A 17,769-nucleotide genomic window follows, 5' to 3' on the forward strand; every position below is an offset into this window, starting at 1 on the left:
TAATACTGAACACCATGACGTATTAATTTTTTGTACATCTCCAATTTAGAATTAATACCGTAACGCTTGAAGAAAATTTGAAAAGTTTCAACGACCCGGGTCTCGGACCGTCGATTGCATTTTTATACGAGTAAGACAACCTCTTAGCTTATTAGGGAAGCCAGTTATTAGACGAGGGATCTCTCGAAGGACTCGCTCTCGGAATGACTTCGACCCAGTTAATTAGTTAAATGGATACCCCGCTATCCCGGACTATCCCGTGTCCACTAGCCGGATATCCATTACAATAAACCCATCCGTTACAATGATAACGAATGCTATTCAAATAGCCTATACTGAAACGGCGCCCTCTGCTCTTTAATTCGGAATCGAGCCGCCGAATGAGGCCAGTGATGCACTTATGCACCGGGACATTCCCCGGATCCGCATCCGCATCCGCATCTGCATACGACAAAGGACATCTGCCCACAATAGCTCCATTAAAATAATGCAAGTAAATGAGGATTTGCGGAGGCGACTCCGCCAAATCCGCAAGCGCTCGCCGAGTTTTGTTCACAATGCTCAGAAGGCCTCTCGTTGCGACGACGCTTAAAACACTATACACGAACATGTTTCATTAGCTAAGTGGGAGGCTTTTGGTGGTTGAATCTGTGTAATGCACCTAGCTAGATGCTACGCCGCTTTTACTTAAACGCCGTAATTAAAACGTCCCCTCCCCTAAGGGCGCAGTTTAAAACTCAGCTCAACTAGTTTGGAGTGGCCAATTTAATTTTAGTGTTCTGTATTTAAAATATAATTTCCTAATTATGTTCTGTTGTGATTCCGTTTTGTTTATATTATTTTATTAGAACAATGGACACTGGACACATTACGGGTAAAGAGTTGAAAATATCTCGAGTATAAATTACAAACAATTGCTATTATTGCATTGAGGGGTTTCTATTCAATCGACATATTATCAGTGTTTGACATCGATGTGAATATCGATAAAAACAAAATCAAACACAACTCGTCCAGTAAATTGCACTTCTAAACAGTTATTAAAAGTAATATCGTGTGTATCGATAAAATCAGTTATTGTTTGATTGAAATTGCGTGATGGCACTATATTGATGTTCGATTTTCATTGTAATGAACTTTTATGTAATTCAATAGTTTTCTTCCATTACAAGAGGTTTTTTTTAAATCAAATTGTACATTGTGCATATTTTTAAATCTAACTATCTTAGAATATTAAGAAAAATATTTTTTTTACATTTAATTTTAAAATATATTCATTTTTAAAAAGAAAAGTCAATATAAAAAACACCAGCACTATTTAACGTGCTGTGTCTGTGTGAGTGGACGACCCTATTCGTAATTTAATTGAGAGCTAGTTAATTAATTAGCGGATAGCTCTCATATTAGGAGTATTTACTAAAGCTGGCCTTTACCGCAATCTAAACATATTTATCATCCGCAAACCGTGATAAAATAAACTTTAAAAAATGTATATAAAAATATAATACATTTTAAAACCACCGATGTTTCCATCATAACGATCCATTAAATTCCACACAATTTTATGTTCATAAACAATATAAGTATATTATTTAAAAATCGATTCAGATATAAATATGTACAGTAGGCATCAATTCGGAGTCGATTGATTCTGAGAGAGCATCGCGTCGTGGGTTAATATCATTTAATCCCGCTAAAACGCCCCACGTTCCTCCGTAATGAATATTTATCCTCAGAAAGTCGACGCATACTTTTATGACGAATACATATTTTAGTAGCCAACGTAATTCCGTTGATTACTTTCTTTAATTTTTCTGAAAACGCTTTACCCGTGTCTATTCGGATAGGTAAGTGTATTAAAGCTCAGAAGGCAAACAGAATGAAATGTTACAAAAATCCATGTTTTTCATTTAGAAAATTAATTGTACGTTTGGAATGATTTCATTCATGTATTTACTTATGTATTAGTTAATCAAATTTCATTCATTATTTATGATGTTCTTTTTTACAACTGCTTTTATAAATAAAGACTCGAATACCTTTCATCAATATTAAAATCCCGCTCTGTCAGCTGACAGACACGCTCAGAGGGTAGTTCCACAACAACGAATAAACTTGAGTACTACATATACAATAATTTGAAGACAGTAACTTTGAACGTCTTTATCCTGAAAATTTTCTCTAAATGTACACTGTTACTTATCACTTACACTCACTTCAGGCGGTATCTTAGTTAATTTACAACTTCACTGCCTCTCCTGAAGATATTAATTGTAATAACATATGTCAAATCTTAATAGAAACAAACGAAAATTATAAAAAGTCATACAATATTATCATATTAAAACGAAATATATTTCAAGCTAAACCTTATATGTCAATACTTAAAAAAATTTCAGTTAAATAAATATTATGAGGCTTTCCAATTAATCAACATTGAAATTAATCAACAATAAAGCCATCCGTCCAAAATCAATCACATATATTGTAATCATATTGTTGATTGCAATAACCAGATGTCTCTGTAATGCGCCCTTCCATTAGTCATATGAAATACTCCGATACAAATGACACGAAGGGTGCCCTGAGGAGTACGCTAATGGATTACAGCCGCGTCACTGAATTAGGACTGCCGTACGATATCTTCCGGTGCACTCCTTCCCGCAATCGATACCTTTTAAATATTTATGTGATTGTGTCTTACGAATATAACGCCGTTACAGATTCATTACTTACCTCTCCGTCATTTTACAAATCCTCTATAGATTTAACGTTAATTTCAATATTGTATATTATTCTTTAATGAATTTTACGCTTTAATTTTCAAGGTATACTGTTATTATTTGTCCACCGACAAGTATAGATCGTCTATAAATAACTTAGTTTATACGAGTTACCGTATCTTTAAGCACCGTATAGCTTAGGGCTTTTATGAAACAGAAGACGAGATTTTAAAAAAAGAAACGAAATCGGATACACTCATATAAAACCTCCTTTCCAGAATACTATTTCAATTATAAATTACACGATCATATTGATTAAATTTATTTATAATGTAAATAATGTTTATAGTAATTTATAAAAATAAATACATATAGAACAGCAAGAACTATTAAATATATAATTTATGACCAGTGCGGTATTGTATGGATTTAACTGAACGTAAATGTCCTTTGAAAATTACTGACCCAACATTTTTTATGATTAGAATTATTTACGTTACATTAGAGTTATTTATATTACAGTACATTTTTTTGCTTACTTATAAGGAAGCAAGCTAATTTCCGGATTGCCTGTATTTTTTTTATTACATTACCATATAGTTTCGTATTACTTGGTAAGCTCAGTATCGGTATCTTAATACAGACTTCGAGTGAAGATTTCTGTATCTACCTACATGCAGCTGTCTTTTTTGTCATAAAATCAATTAGTGTTTTATATTGAGAAGTATTATTTTAACAAATTTCAACACCTCAAACATTAAAGGCATACCATACCACGTTTTTAGGTTCCTAAGACCAGGTAGAAAACTACTCTGGAAAAAAGACAATAGAGCTTATTCCTCTCAATACTATATTTGCGCATAAAACAAAGATATTTTATGATTAAGTACTGCTCAAATATAAAATAAAGAAAATGTGTTTCAGTACGGAAAAAAATATTTCCTTACCTCTCAACCGCTGAGATTCAATTTATTTTAAAACGTAGAAATATGACACGTGTGTCTGTTTTTTTTTTTTTTTTTGGTGGCACATAAATCAATTATCCCGGACATGTTTTCTATTAACTAACGATTATTTATCTATACGAAAATAAATTACAAATATAATTAATATTGATATTATTCCGTGTTCTGACTTTCATTATTGCGAATGAATAATTTATTCCAATAAGTATCTGTATAATCAGTTAAATCGTAATGCAAGCACCAACCGGTCCCACCGGTTCGAGCTTTCACTTTAAATGTACTTGCGATAGAAATTATATTTACTATTTACGATCATGTAATAAATACTTCAATAAAACTACGAAGCAATTAAAAGTGTTATTTTATATGAGGGCATAAATAATATGTGTATATACAGTGTTACTATGAAATATAAGATTCAATTAATTTAATTGAGCTGTACAGAAAAATATTATATGCGAAGTTGTATCTGGTGTCTGGGTGTGTTTAAATATACAAATTTTCGTTCTTTATATATATTTTTGTTATCAATCAACGAATTACTTTTTGCTATATCCCATTTATTTTGTTGAGTCGCATCCAAGCTTGCTAATGTCCCTAAAAGTGTTTTCATTGAAAACGATACAGTTAGGTATTCCGAAAAATCAAGCATTGAAACCATTATGCATAAGTACATAATTACGGTTTCGGTCGCGACATAATTTAGTATTCTGAAAATAACATAATACACTTAACCAAACTTTAGAATCTAACTTTACCATATGGCATGTATAAAATATTATGAGAGTTATAAAACATAATTGATGTAACGATACGAGGCATGCGGCAGACTGAGACAGTTGGCAGTGCCAAACTCTGGCCTCTCGCTACAAGGATTTCAACTTATCAATTACACCGTTCGCTACTTACCGCGCGGAAAGGGCAAATTGATTTAATGTAACCAGAGTGCTTTGACGAATATTATTAACGTCTTTTTGCGCCCTCTTTAGAGGTAATGTGCTTTGTTCTTTCGTGGTTTCGAACAACGAATCACACTTATACAGCCGTTAAAGGGTTTCTTTGATCATTTATCTAATGAGTCTGTATATCAATTAAATAAATTAAATATTTATTCATAACCATCGTCAATAAACTTAGTGCAATTATTGATTTCAAAACGTTAATGTATTGCAAAAACTAACATAACACATAAATCTATACAGGTATATATATTTACGTTTATATATAATTATTGTGCAAAAAATTTATGCTTAACAATGAGTTACATGAAGTTGTAATAAATACATCGGCTGCAAGACTTTATTACACCACCATAACTCCTCATTAGTGGAATGCTAATTAACTTGATAATCGCGATGAACGACGCTCGTATTTCATTCGCGATACCGTTATAAAGTAGAATACGTTAAATACGAATATGTTATTATTTTTATTAAATTTTATTCCAGAAGTGATAACCATATATACCGTCAGATTATGTATATTTTTTTTTCACCTATTTTTTTTATACGAACTTTTACGCCAGTATTATTTATGTCTTATAACATAAAAGTTTGTTTAATTTTCTTTAAGACTATAGAAGTCGTCCGTGAAAAATTTTTTATTTCCAAATTTTTTTATACATTAAAAAAAATTAAAAGTTATTTTTTTAATTATTCGCTAAAAAACCGTATAAACTATAATAAATAAAATGAATCCGCGGATTGCTCCTCGCCCATAACATATGATATCATCGAATATATTGTAATGACTTCAAACAGCCGTATCTGGCATACTCCATCGAGGATCATAATTAAGGCTTAGGGTAAAACTTCCACGTGAAGATTGTAATCGCGGGCATAATTTTAAATCAAATTAACACTTCAACTTTAAACCGAGGTCATTAATGCCATTACAGCGAAACAATATGGAGTCGTGACCGTACCAGCGGATATCTAAATAATAAATAAATAGGCTCGCGGCTATCTCGGCATCGCATCTCCGGGTTAATATTCGACGCCGGACTTTTATAATTAACAATAAATTCGGTTCGTTTTTTGTCGAACGTTGAGGGCTCAATGAAACATGTTTTTCCTATCACCGTCGATAGTGATCTTAATGACACGTGTTTACACGCGCTGGTGGTCCGTTATCTTTTATTTATTCACAATTGTCTCTCATCCCATCCTCCGAGTCATCTGAGGGTCCCGTTTGTAAATAATTAGCTCGTACTTTTTCCTTCGGCGCTCGATAGGTGCTCTTCATAATTCCTTGATTCCGTTCAAAAACACCAAAAATACACCGTACTCGAGTTGGCTCCGTTATCTCGTTATCCTAATGAAGTCTACGCTAATGACGAGTAGGTAAATAATAGGGCGACTAATGGGGGCTTTATCATTCTCGAGTGCGCTCCAGGTAAGGGCCAATTAGAGAGGCCGACATCGGCCCATATTGTTCGGCGCAGTGCTCGGTTCGATTACGATTATTTCCGAACGAATCTCGGCTGTCGGCACTGATAAATTGGACAAACTATCGCGAATTGACGTCCGCGGTTTGCGGCGCCTCTTTTAATTTTCTGTTAAATTGTCGCATTATACCGGTGTGAATGAATTTATGACCGATGCATAAGTTATATAATGTTACCGCTAACCGTGTGTCCATTTACCGTTCGTTATTCTGTTGAATGATTAAAATTTTAATAAAATTTCGCTTTATTCATTTCGTAAAATGTCCGCGTGTCAAGTTAGCATTTCGTAACAATATTCGTTCATAAATTTACATAGAAATATATCCACCTGTTTAGTACTTAAACATTTTCGACGGATCATATTTCACAGAGCATAAACCATTACATGACGCAGGCAAGAAATATATGAACAATGAATTCTACTATAAACATGGTGCGTTTGGTGAGTATCGGTGGCGCGATCGCTCAGACTGGCTAATTATTACATCAGCGGTACCGGCCAATGTTAACGGGCAACATTACCCGCCTTCATAAATTCAGCCTGTTTTATTCAATGAAGACGTTTCAAAATGTAATTGACATTCAGCTTGTATACATTTGCATTTTAATGTCATTAACCGAATGCACTACAGTGGGTACCATTTTCCTAGAGATGTGGAGATAGTTTATGAAAATATAACGTAGAATGAATTAAATGACAATACATTTATTTTTATTTTATTGTATTTTGTTCTCATAACCGTAAGTCGATATAAATATATCAGATCATCAATCCTTTGGAAGTAGAAACAATTGAGCGTCAATGATTTGTATGAAATATAAAGAACCATTATTTGCATCTTCCTTATAAGTTGGCACTATTCATCAACTGTACCAAGTGTGGAAGTACACGTATATTGTTAAATATTTTATATTTCAAAGTGTGGCGGCAAGCTTCAATCCCTTGGCCGTAGTGAAACTTCTCGCCGCTGTTTTTTATTGCGCGGAATTTAAATGCATTTTTGATGTTAGGAGATGACACGCCGCGGACCTCCCTCCCCCGAAGCCCCTCCCTATAATTTTCAAAGTTTAAACTTCACTACGATATTAAGCCCTGATTGCCTGAAGAAACTTGGGACATTCCGCTATATTATTTGGACTCCCAGTAGATACTGTAGGCTTTTATATCACACTAACACTTTCTTAAATTAAATTTGTAAGATATTTTTAAGAAAGTTATCATGATCTATTTTTTAGCTACAAAACAAGTGTAGTACTTAAACCGATCGAGTGGGTTACCGTGTAGTATCCACGGTTTCAATTAAGTTGAGGTTTGATGGAACGAGAACACGACAATACGATTAGTGGAGCCTGCGGCCCGCACGGATCCGCCGCTGTGACTTGCCTTTAAGGTGCGTCTTCACTACAAGCACTGAGTGAGCACTAAGCCTGCTTAGCTCTCCAATAAATATACCAATTTGCAATGACACAGTGACGTCATGGACTTTTTGTTAATTTCTTTTTTTTAGGTCGTTTATAATTACAAGAACATTGACGATTACAAACAATATTATTTTATCAATATGGAAGCATAGTTAAATTTCAACAAAGCTTTACAACATTGGTTAAAAAAAAAAGTTATTCAACATCATATATTCAAGTGAATCTAGAAAAATACTACATGAAATACATTATTTTTTTCTTTTAAAATGACGTCTAAAAATTCGTGTCCAATGCAAAAAAAATTGGTTGGTGTTAAATTCTTAGTATAGCAGGTGCAACTCTACGATTGACTTCAAGTTCTAAGTTTCGCTAAAAGGATTACCTTGTTCTTATGGATATTCCTCAAAACTTTCCTCTATAGCGTAACAAATATAAAATACATTTCGTATTATTGTTGTTGAAGTCGAAACTACAATCACACATGTACAAGTAAAATTCCGTTTTCAATTGTATTTATATTATACTACTTTATTAATACGATATTTTCATGTTGTCATAAATTTCATTTTAAAATAATTTAACAACTTTTACTACGTTCTATGCACACATACGTTCTAAGCACCAAACTTGAACCTATCCTATCCACACTTTAATTAGAGATGCATTCTAGTTTACCAGCTAATTAAGAACCACTGCGCGGATATGCTTCCGAATACGTTTATAAAATTTGTTAAGTCTTTTACAAAAAGGTTATATATGTACATATGTATATATTGTCACAGTGTAAATAAGTAATGGAGTGTTATTCATTAACCTTAACAAATAATCCGTAACAAAGGTTCCTTAAGTCTCGCCGCAACTTCAATTATGCTAATGGACATCATCCGACCTGCATTCGTTTTCCAAATCCTTCAAGCTGCAGCTTATTTTCGTCTTAAACGCCTCCGTGGATCACAGACGGATGTTTTTTTTTAATTCTCGATAGTCAATTTATTATATAAAAGTATTTATAACCTTTTTTTTACATATTTTCTCAGCTATTTCTCTCGATACGGTAAATTATTTAAATTCTCACCGCGTAAAAAGCATGGTAATCGTTATTTTTAAAAACCCAAACAAGCAACTACATAGAAAAATCTCTTTATAAAATCTATTGAAACATAATTAATTTTATGGCTTGTTTACGCGATTCCGCTATGCTTGATTTGTGGGTGGTTTGAGAAATCATCGGAGCGTTACAGATTCCGCAACACTTGGTCACAGTTATTAAAAAGCCTAGTACACCAACCAATATTATATTTCCAAAGAATTATTTTAACTTTATATTTAATACAAGACGCCCGTTTGCACCGGCCTCGTATGCATTGCGACTCATTACTTCACTAATGGAGACCTTAATGAACCAATCTAACAGATTGCTCTTCAATTTTTAGAAAACATGGCTGATTTAAAAGCCTTTCTACAAGGAAATGCCTTTTAATTAATTAGAGACATTAAATAATTTTTACCCGCAACTTCAACTATTTGAAGTAAGATTGAGGGTAATGTAATTACGACTTATTACGTTTAATTTTCTTTATGCAATTTGTTTTTTTTTTATATTTATATAAAGAAACTCGACTTTATAATACATTTTATCTAGATTGTATACACAGATGAATAAATCTCATTATACGGAACGATCCTCGTAAAGGAGACAATTTTTGTTTCACGGTTGACACGCTGCTTCTAATAATCGCTAAGGTTAAAGCGTGACTTTTGCAAAACTGCCCCGCCAACTCCAATTTGTAGCTTGCTTCAGAAACTCGCAAACTTATATTAAAAGGTCCACAGTAATTTTCTCGGCAAACATAATGAATAACGAATGCGTGATATAAAATTCGTATTGAGGAGGGCATCTCGTCACGTGTGTACAGACTTGTTCGTATCTCTTAATTCTGTGTGTTTTTGCTAATTGCATGTTGTCGGCTGCTGCCTCCGTTCACAACTCACAGCTCTTTCGTCATTGAGCGACGATCAACGATCACACTGTTAAATTGCTAAGGAACTTGTTTCTTTCGGCTCTGTGTGAAATTCAATCAACTCCGAATTCAACATAAGGCGCAAGATTTATGATCGACACAAATCGAATTTGCCAACAAACAATATCGTATTCGAGGCGGTACCAGGATACGATACGAGTATATCAATATTGCAGGCGCTATTAATACGTCCGTCTCATGAGCGGCGGGAGGGTACCCCTCGCCTCCCCCCACCAACCCTCGGCACTCTCCCCGCACCCCACGGCCCGCTCTCGCCGCTCTTAATTGAATGAGGAGCGGGAATTGTTTCCCAAAATGAAACAATTAATTGTGCAACGGCTATTCCGCCTTACATGGATAATACGTTCGTTTATGGCCTCCTAACGCGGCTGCACGGCGTCCTTTATTGAACCGACTCTAGAAATTTGTGTTTATTGGAGCTTGTATCCAAAATTTAATTGAGAATTTATAAGAACAGACGCCCTATTGTTAGCGGATAGAAAAATCTGCAGCTGCTCCAATGCCAGTGTCTGATGTTACTCTAAATATTTCGTAGAAAGTTTCAGCTTCTAGTATACGGTTGAGCTGATTGCCACAGACGAGCGTTTAGTTTGAACTGCGACATTTAAAATTTTCATGGTCAGGTCATAGCACGTATAATGCTGCTACAAGGCGTTGAAATTCAGCGAAACAAGCGAACATGTGGCGCATTCAACTTGAAGACGCATCGTAAACCGCCTTTACGCCTTTCGGCGAGAGCCTCTCAAAACTTTTCATATTCCACGACCGTAAAACAAGCCAAAAAATACGAGCAGCCAAAAACATTGTAAATGCTTGCAGGTTATCGACGCAGCCAGCTATTAAACCGTGGAATTAGTTTTAAAACATAGTTTTAACGGTGCTTGTTGCGCTCGAATTACCTATTTCTCCTTTTAAGTATCCTCTCCGTATAACAATTCTGCGACTGCCTTGTAAAAATAGAACGAACGAATTAAGTGTTACATTAAAAAAAATTGCAATTGTCTTCTATTTCCGTTCTGAGAACAGGATTAATAGTGAGTGCATAAATTTCATCTCAATAAAATATAATAAACACGCACACAAGCTAACACTTGTATTAAGGATGTGGGGTACGTACAAACGGACAGGGTGGTCGTACTACGGGCACACATTCAATTTGCTATTTATCTGGAAATGGATCTAAGTCGTTACTTAGCTGAGCGAGAGAGACGGGGTAGAATGCAACGGAAATTACACATTGTGCGGAACATCCATTGCTAACTACAATTATGTTGTCATTTCAAATTGTTTATTATTAAAATACTGCCTTTTATCTTCGGTAATTATTTGTTTTCGTTACTTCCAGATCAACTAGATAATTGTATAATAACATTAAATCGAATCCATGTTTCACGTTTTCATAAAAAGAACCTTGAATTTTCAAAAAAACTGTACTTATATTTTTCTTTTTAAGTTAAAACAATTTCAACCCTAATCTCATATAGGTATTTATTACAATTTAAGGTTTTTTTTTTTTTTTTTATTTCTGCCATTATTAGTGATAGCCGTTAAGTATGAAAGTATAAATATTTCCAGCACTTAGGCATGTTTTCACTGATAGCTAATTTCGGGAGAAAGGATAGCTCGCGGGCGCTCAATCACAGGAAGTGCGCCATCTCATCTCGGAAGTGGTTTGTCATGTTGTCCCACTCTCGCACGCCTCGGTTTTGTAAACTTGCACCGTTAATAGACGTACACTTGATTGCTCAAATCGAATACATTGATGGAAAATGCCTATATTGAATCGAATCAAAACACTCTGCCAAAAATCCGTTCTAAAATTGTTTTTACTCAATTGACAATTTCCATTGGTTAGTTGATTCTTTTATAAAACTACCGACAGTTTTTGTTTTACATAAATTGAATTCTGAAATGAACGTATAAATTACAAATATATAATTAAAATTTTCTTTAAATTTTTGGATTAACTATTAGAGATGAATTTTTCAAAAACAAAATCCAGAAAAATGTCCCATATTTTAAGAGAAATTCTTTCAAATGAAACCCGACATGAGTGGAGAGTGCTCGATTAAAATGAATCACAACGGTGCTAATTGGGCCGGCCGGCTCATCCAATTAGACACGACTTAGAAACCCGGCCGCATTGCCGCAAGCCGCTGTAATCTACCGTACCTCCTATATCACCCCTGGACGCACTTTTACCAGATTAATCATTATTATGTCTGTCAAATGTTCTATTTGTTTTAAAATTTAAACAAATAATATACATTAAATAAAACTGAAAATCCAACAATTGCGACTTTTCAGTGATAGTATATAAATATTTGAATGAAACTAATATTTTTCGCATAAACTAGACATCTCGTCAAACGAGACATATCGTCTGCCCGTGATCACGGTTGCTGAAAAGTAACCGAAACGTCGGGAGTATGTAGTTTTTTACAAAAATAAATCACGCGTAGTTTATCCGAAAAATATTAGTTTCATTTAAATGAATAAAACTAGCGAAAATCTTAGATCTCAGTATATACTTAATTGATAAAAATCATTGTAAGCGAGAAAACTCAAATCTGTGACTTCCGGCAAAGGGGATAAAACGCCCCGTTCCTTCTACTAATTAAACTATCGCGTCTAGTTAGTGTATTTTAGTAAATTTTCTTCTTCCAAAAATGCTGTCCATTTAAAAATCTCCCGAAATTACACGATATCATAATATTACTATTACACTTCATTATAAATCATTCTTTTCTTTAAATTTTCTTTACCGGTATTTTTGGATTTTAATTTTGTGGAAATAAATCTTTCTTGTTTAATGTTTACATTTTTATTCTTGTATATTTTACCTTGCTTATTTTTTTCTTTCATCCGAGATATTAAAAAAAAATTTCAAATTTGAAATTCGTATAGAACGAATACGTCCCAGTTATGTAGACAAGAAGTGATAACGACTTGCGTTGAGACTTTGCGACGTCTTTAATGATATCGGTAGGCGCGGGTTCGCGTGCGCTATTCTTGTTATATCTTTATTACAAAGGAGTGCCTCATTAATTTGGCAGCCCCTCAGAGTTGAGAGTTGACGAACCCTTGACCTCGTTTTGCGAGAGCCCACCACGCCGAACCGCTCCGAATTGAAACGTTGACGCACTTTGCGATACATAATTAACGATCCTCATTACAGAGTTACAAATATCACACGGCCTTCTAATCTACAAGGACTTCCAATTGTCTGTCTCATACTTTACCAATATAATCGAAACACGAAACGTGTCTGTGTTATATCTTCCAACATAATTTCTTCAATTCCAAACAATGCTGTTTCTATTATCCTAGGTAGTAGTCGTAAGAGTTTTAAAATGGCTGAAATACAAAACTTGCCCCGTTAAGAAAATGTTTCTAGGGCCGGATCGAGTGCGCCGCTAGAACTTTGGCACTGAGAGACGTTTTATTGGACAAATACGATAATCACAATGTGCAACTGCCGGAAAATACAATATAGTTCTCGAACGTACATCGCGATCTTGTTCCAAGTGGTCAGTATACATAGACGATAGTTAATTTGGAGGGAAACGCGTGTAAAGAGGCTAATGAACAGGCCTAGAGCCCGTGCCCGCGGACTCGTGCATTTTTAATGGCTCACGCTAGCACACTCACTATTAATATTTACCGAACACGTCAAGAGGGTGCACTTTACCTTTTAGTTAACTAGCGTCCGGCCGTTCATTAAATTTTCACGCGCGTCAGTTTCGGGCGAATTTTCCGCGGCGCTGACCGTCGGGAGCCGTCCTGGCGATAACGAGCGTGGACGGGCTCGTTACGGAACCGTGTGGTCCCCGTAGACCCCGTGGTCCCCACAGTTCCCTTTAGACCCCGGTCCCATACCGCACACTACGCCCATAAAATTTTATTAATAATAAACTGTAACTGAAACGCTGGCTTTGAAGTAAGAGCAACTTGAACGATAACGAGTATCGAGAATTATGCAAAATCCTTTGACGCACCGACTCACTCACCGACCGACGCAACATAAAGTTATAATACACGTAAAATTCATATATAGAGGGCAATGGTATATTAAAATACTACGAGGTATAGGAGATTCATTAAAAAAACGTTTATATTAATAACATTCTCATGTAGACGACAACGCCATTGATCTAAATAATGTAATGGCAGCTAGAAACGTATATAAAATAAGAAAAATGAAGGCCTTGGCGAGCGTTCATTCAGATCTGAAACTGAGGCAAAGAAAACTCTGATGATAGATGCGTGCCAGTCTCGCGTGCTACGTCCGCATGAATAAGAAATGAGCGCGCGCGCACGCGAAGCGACAAACGGCCGCCGCGCACGCAAATCACCCCACCCTTATTTATGGCTACCCGTGCTCTATCAATGCTTACTGCCATTCTGTATCTGTGAAACTTACGGCTGAAACAATTTAGATATACAATTAAACATTTGTACAATCATAATTTACCCTAAGAGGATAACAGTAATATAATTAATGCCTCTGATATTACGTTGCCTAAATACCATTACTGTTATTAGATAATTTTTATTAAAGGATCCCTAAGAAATACAATCTAAAATGTTTAATTAAACTTGCCGTTCCGCATTGGGGCGGCGTAGTAGATTACTCTCTGTATTCCTTTAGTTATAACGTTTATAATAATTTATTTACATTTATTTGTTTATGTTATAGAAATTTATGCTTGATTTAATAAGACTATATAAAATATTTTTTTTATCTCAAAGATATTTTCCTAACCAAAAATGTTCTATCGCCTTTTGTATAATAAGTATTAAGCGTAAGTAACACATTATAAAGATTTAAAACAATATATGTATTTAAAAGCAACGAATCTCAAAAAAATTCTTGACTTATAACGTCAGATCGAAATGTTTCCGAAGAAGATAAGTCTGTATTTATTCTTAAACCTATAGTTTTCTTTTCCTTGAAAGGTTTAATACTTATCTTGACCTGGAAAAACTTTAACAAATCTTCATTTTAAACTTCATTATCTGAATGTAAATTTACCTTTATAGTTTACAAACTATACTGTGTTGTTCTAAATCTTTCAAATGGTAAATATATAAACAATATCAAGAAATTATAACTGTGTCTAAGGAAATCCTCAGCGTATTAACACGTAGGCTGTTTACAAACCGCTTAACGCAAACAGCCATTATATTATTTAGGCAGTCTTGTATTGTCTCGCGATGTCCGCAGTCCTGTCTCGTCCTACTCGCACCGTCCCAATATAAACAGTCGTTAGTGTTGTTACAATCGAATACGAACGTCCCGAGCGTATCGCTTGCAATCGTTTCGTGTTTAGTAAGGGCCAGTACACAATGTGGGGTATGTGGTTAATTCGTTCAGAACGTTCTTTATTTTTATGTACATCGACTGTAACCCGTATTTACAAAATGATCCGATTTCTCCAGTTGCACATGATACACGTTAGAAATATTTGAAATAAACCCGCTTTGCTACTTTTATCTTATAAAGTAAAAAATTAGGGATAATAATAATTTTACGGTACATATTATAATTATATTATGACTTAATATTATTGTCCATTGTGTATGTACCCTTACGGCTAGGATGAGTCCCACAATGTTTGCCCGAGTAGTTAATGGAATGCCGATTGACTATTGTAAGCGTCGAGACGTTTTCTATTCAACGGCGATATTAAATTAAGCGTGTAAACTCGTGCACATCCCTTACCAAGTTAAAACAAACTGTAATAGTAAAGCAATTAACTTGTGATTCACTGCCTTTGTACAGTGTTTGGGTACTACAATGATAAATAACGATTCATTTTATACGTTATAATACCCGAATTGTTAACATCTATAGACAAATTTATAAAATTACCATTAGGGACATCCGCTTAGAATTAAGGTCTTCCAGATATTTCTGATCAGAAAAGCTATTAATGGTAGTTAAAATAGTGAAATGTTAAATTAAATTTGTTTGCATCAAGTCACACGTAACAGGGTAAATATTTAAAACATACAAGATTTTACAGCTTCATTAGTTTGCGAGAGCAATTTAGTGAGTTCAAGAGCGACAGCGACCCCGGACCCGTCTCGGACTGTGATGTTGATTGCTCTATAACGACCTGCACACGATACTGCATCGTGTGCATACAACGCTTTATAAACATTCCCCGACAACTTTGCCGCATATTTTTTATACATACATTAAGATATTTTTTCCATGTACCCGTCTGCTCATTGTATCGATACTTAAGAATCACTATACTGTTGTTTTGATATAATTTAATACATTCTATATTAATAAAGCATACATATAACGCTTCTACAAGAATTTCCCTCAACATGCTCCACAGTAAATTCAGTGACCCAAGGGGGTATGTAGCTCGCTCAACTAACAAATTCAATTAGGCATGTAATAAAATGGGTTGCTTTTGCAGTGTTTTGTCCATATCATACAAATTATAGTGTTACGTTCAACATAATTAGGATGAACTGAGTTATTGTTCGTATATAGTTTTATTATTCGAACTTTAGCGAACTTATTTAACGCAGTTGCAATATTATGAAATATGTATAATATATATTTTTGTACATTGATGTGGTATATTCAAATAATTTACATCTACGCCACAAGCTCGTACCTACTGTACCCACACGAACACGGTCGAGCGAGTTTCAATGACGGCGATGTTAGTCTGAACGTAATTGTTTCGTTGTTTCGGACGCGACAATACTTCGCCTCCACAAATATTATGCATGTTTAATTACCTCCGTACCTAATTCATAATCCGACAGTGATAAATTAGACTCCGTTCCCGTAATTTAGTACGCAATTATAACAGCCCGTTTGAATTCACTACACACTAAGTGATTTATTATTAGTAGTGTTGTAATTAATAACTCATTACATATTATATCGCCAGTTGTATTGATCAAACAAACCAGCTTCCGCTACAGTTTCCAAGTTTATACATTTGAAGTGTGATCAACGACGAGAACCTGAGGTTGTTGGAGGCTTATTATTAAATAATGAGCTCGAAATCCGTGGCCAATATCGGAAACCCCGTATGGCTATTTAATTTACCTTCCTCAGCCACCTGGCTCGATGGCGAAACAATTGCGAGCGCCTAATTATATTTTAATCTCAACACAGCTGGGTGGGGGTCGCCTTGTGCCTACAGCGGGGGAACCACTAATACATTTGTGTAGCAGGCCTCGGCCATCGACTTGCCTCTGGCGATTGTTTATTCTCATAGGAGAGTTTAGGTCTCCTAAAGCAATACCGACGTTAAACATATTAACTAAAGCGTTTACGTGAAGGGTTTAATTATGCACTATACGCTTTAGCTGGGCACAATACAGCCAAGTTAATTAACTTTTACACATTGTCTCGTGAGCTTGCCGTCACTTGTAAGTTGTATTATAAAAATATTTTAATACAGCTCATCACCATGCCGGAGTTTCTTGTGTTATATTGCCTGCACTAACTTGGCTGAGTTCATCAAGTGCAATAAATATTAAAGTTACAATATCATTGTTAGAACACTCCGCATTGTCGCGCAGCTGTTTCCACGAAGTATTGCCAATTGTGTGGAGACCTTTTGTTCGGAGCATTAACTATGAAAGTGTTATTATAGTGTATAACAAATCCACGTTTAAATCCAAGCGTTCCTCGAAATAGCGGTAATTGAAATCTACGTAAGAATGGAGTCCATATTACATTTTACAGTTTAACATTACCATGTTGGTAATCGTGTGAGTATAAATTGCTAAACGGATTGCTGCGTAATCAACTTAAACGACAATATGTGAAAAATGTTCGCTAACAACAGCTGCACACTATGATATATCACAATCCGCAAGCGATATACTGAATAGGTATATACGAAAAAAATCAGGAATAATATAAAAACATTTCTCAAATCGTATGAAATTATTAACGCTAGAAATTTTCTTAAAAATATATCTATATAACAAGGGCGTAGCCAATGTCATATATAAATGTATTTTACGATACATAAAAACATCCCTTATAGATATTATTGTATGATTGTTGGTGTCCTCATAAAAATAATAAGTGCTTATGCATATGTTTTCCTGATTCACTTTATCTTTATTACTATTACGCGTATAAGAAAGTTGCGAGGCGGCGTCGCGGCGCACATATACGA

At 34.9% G+C, this 17,769-nt stretch overlaps 1 protein-coding gene across 2 annotated transcripts in view; it reads left to right on the top strand.

Moving 5' to 3' along the window:
• LOC116779563 (LIM domain transcription factor LMO4) overlaps positions 1–17,769 on the top strand; it is a 99,235-nt gene that overhangs the window by 79,258 nt on the left and 2,208 nt on the right. The window lies entirely within an intron of this gene.

The sequence above is a fragment of the Danaus plexippus genome, chromosome 2, assembly GCF_018135715.1.
Source record: "Danaus plexippus chromosome 2, MEX_DaPlex, whole genome shotgun sequence".
NCBI lineage: Eukaryota > Metazoa > Arthropoda > Insecta > Lepidoptera > Nymphalidae > Danaus > Danaus plexippus.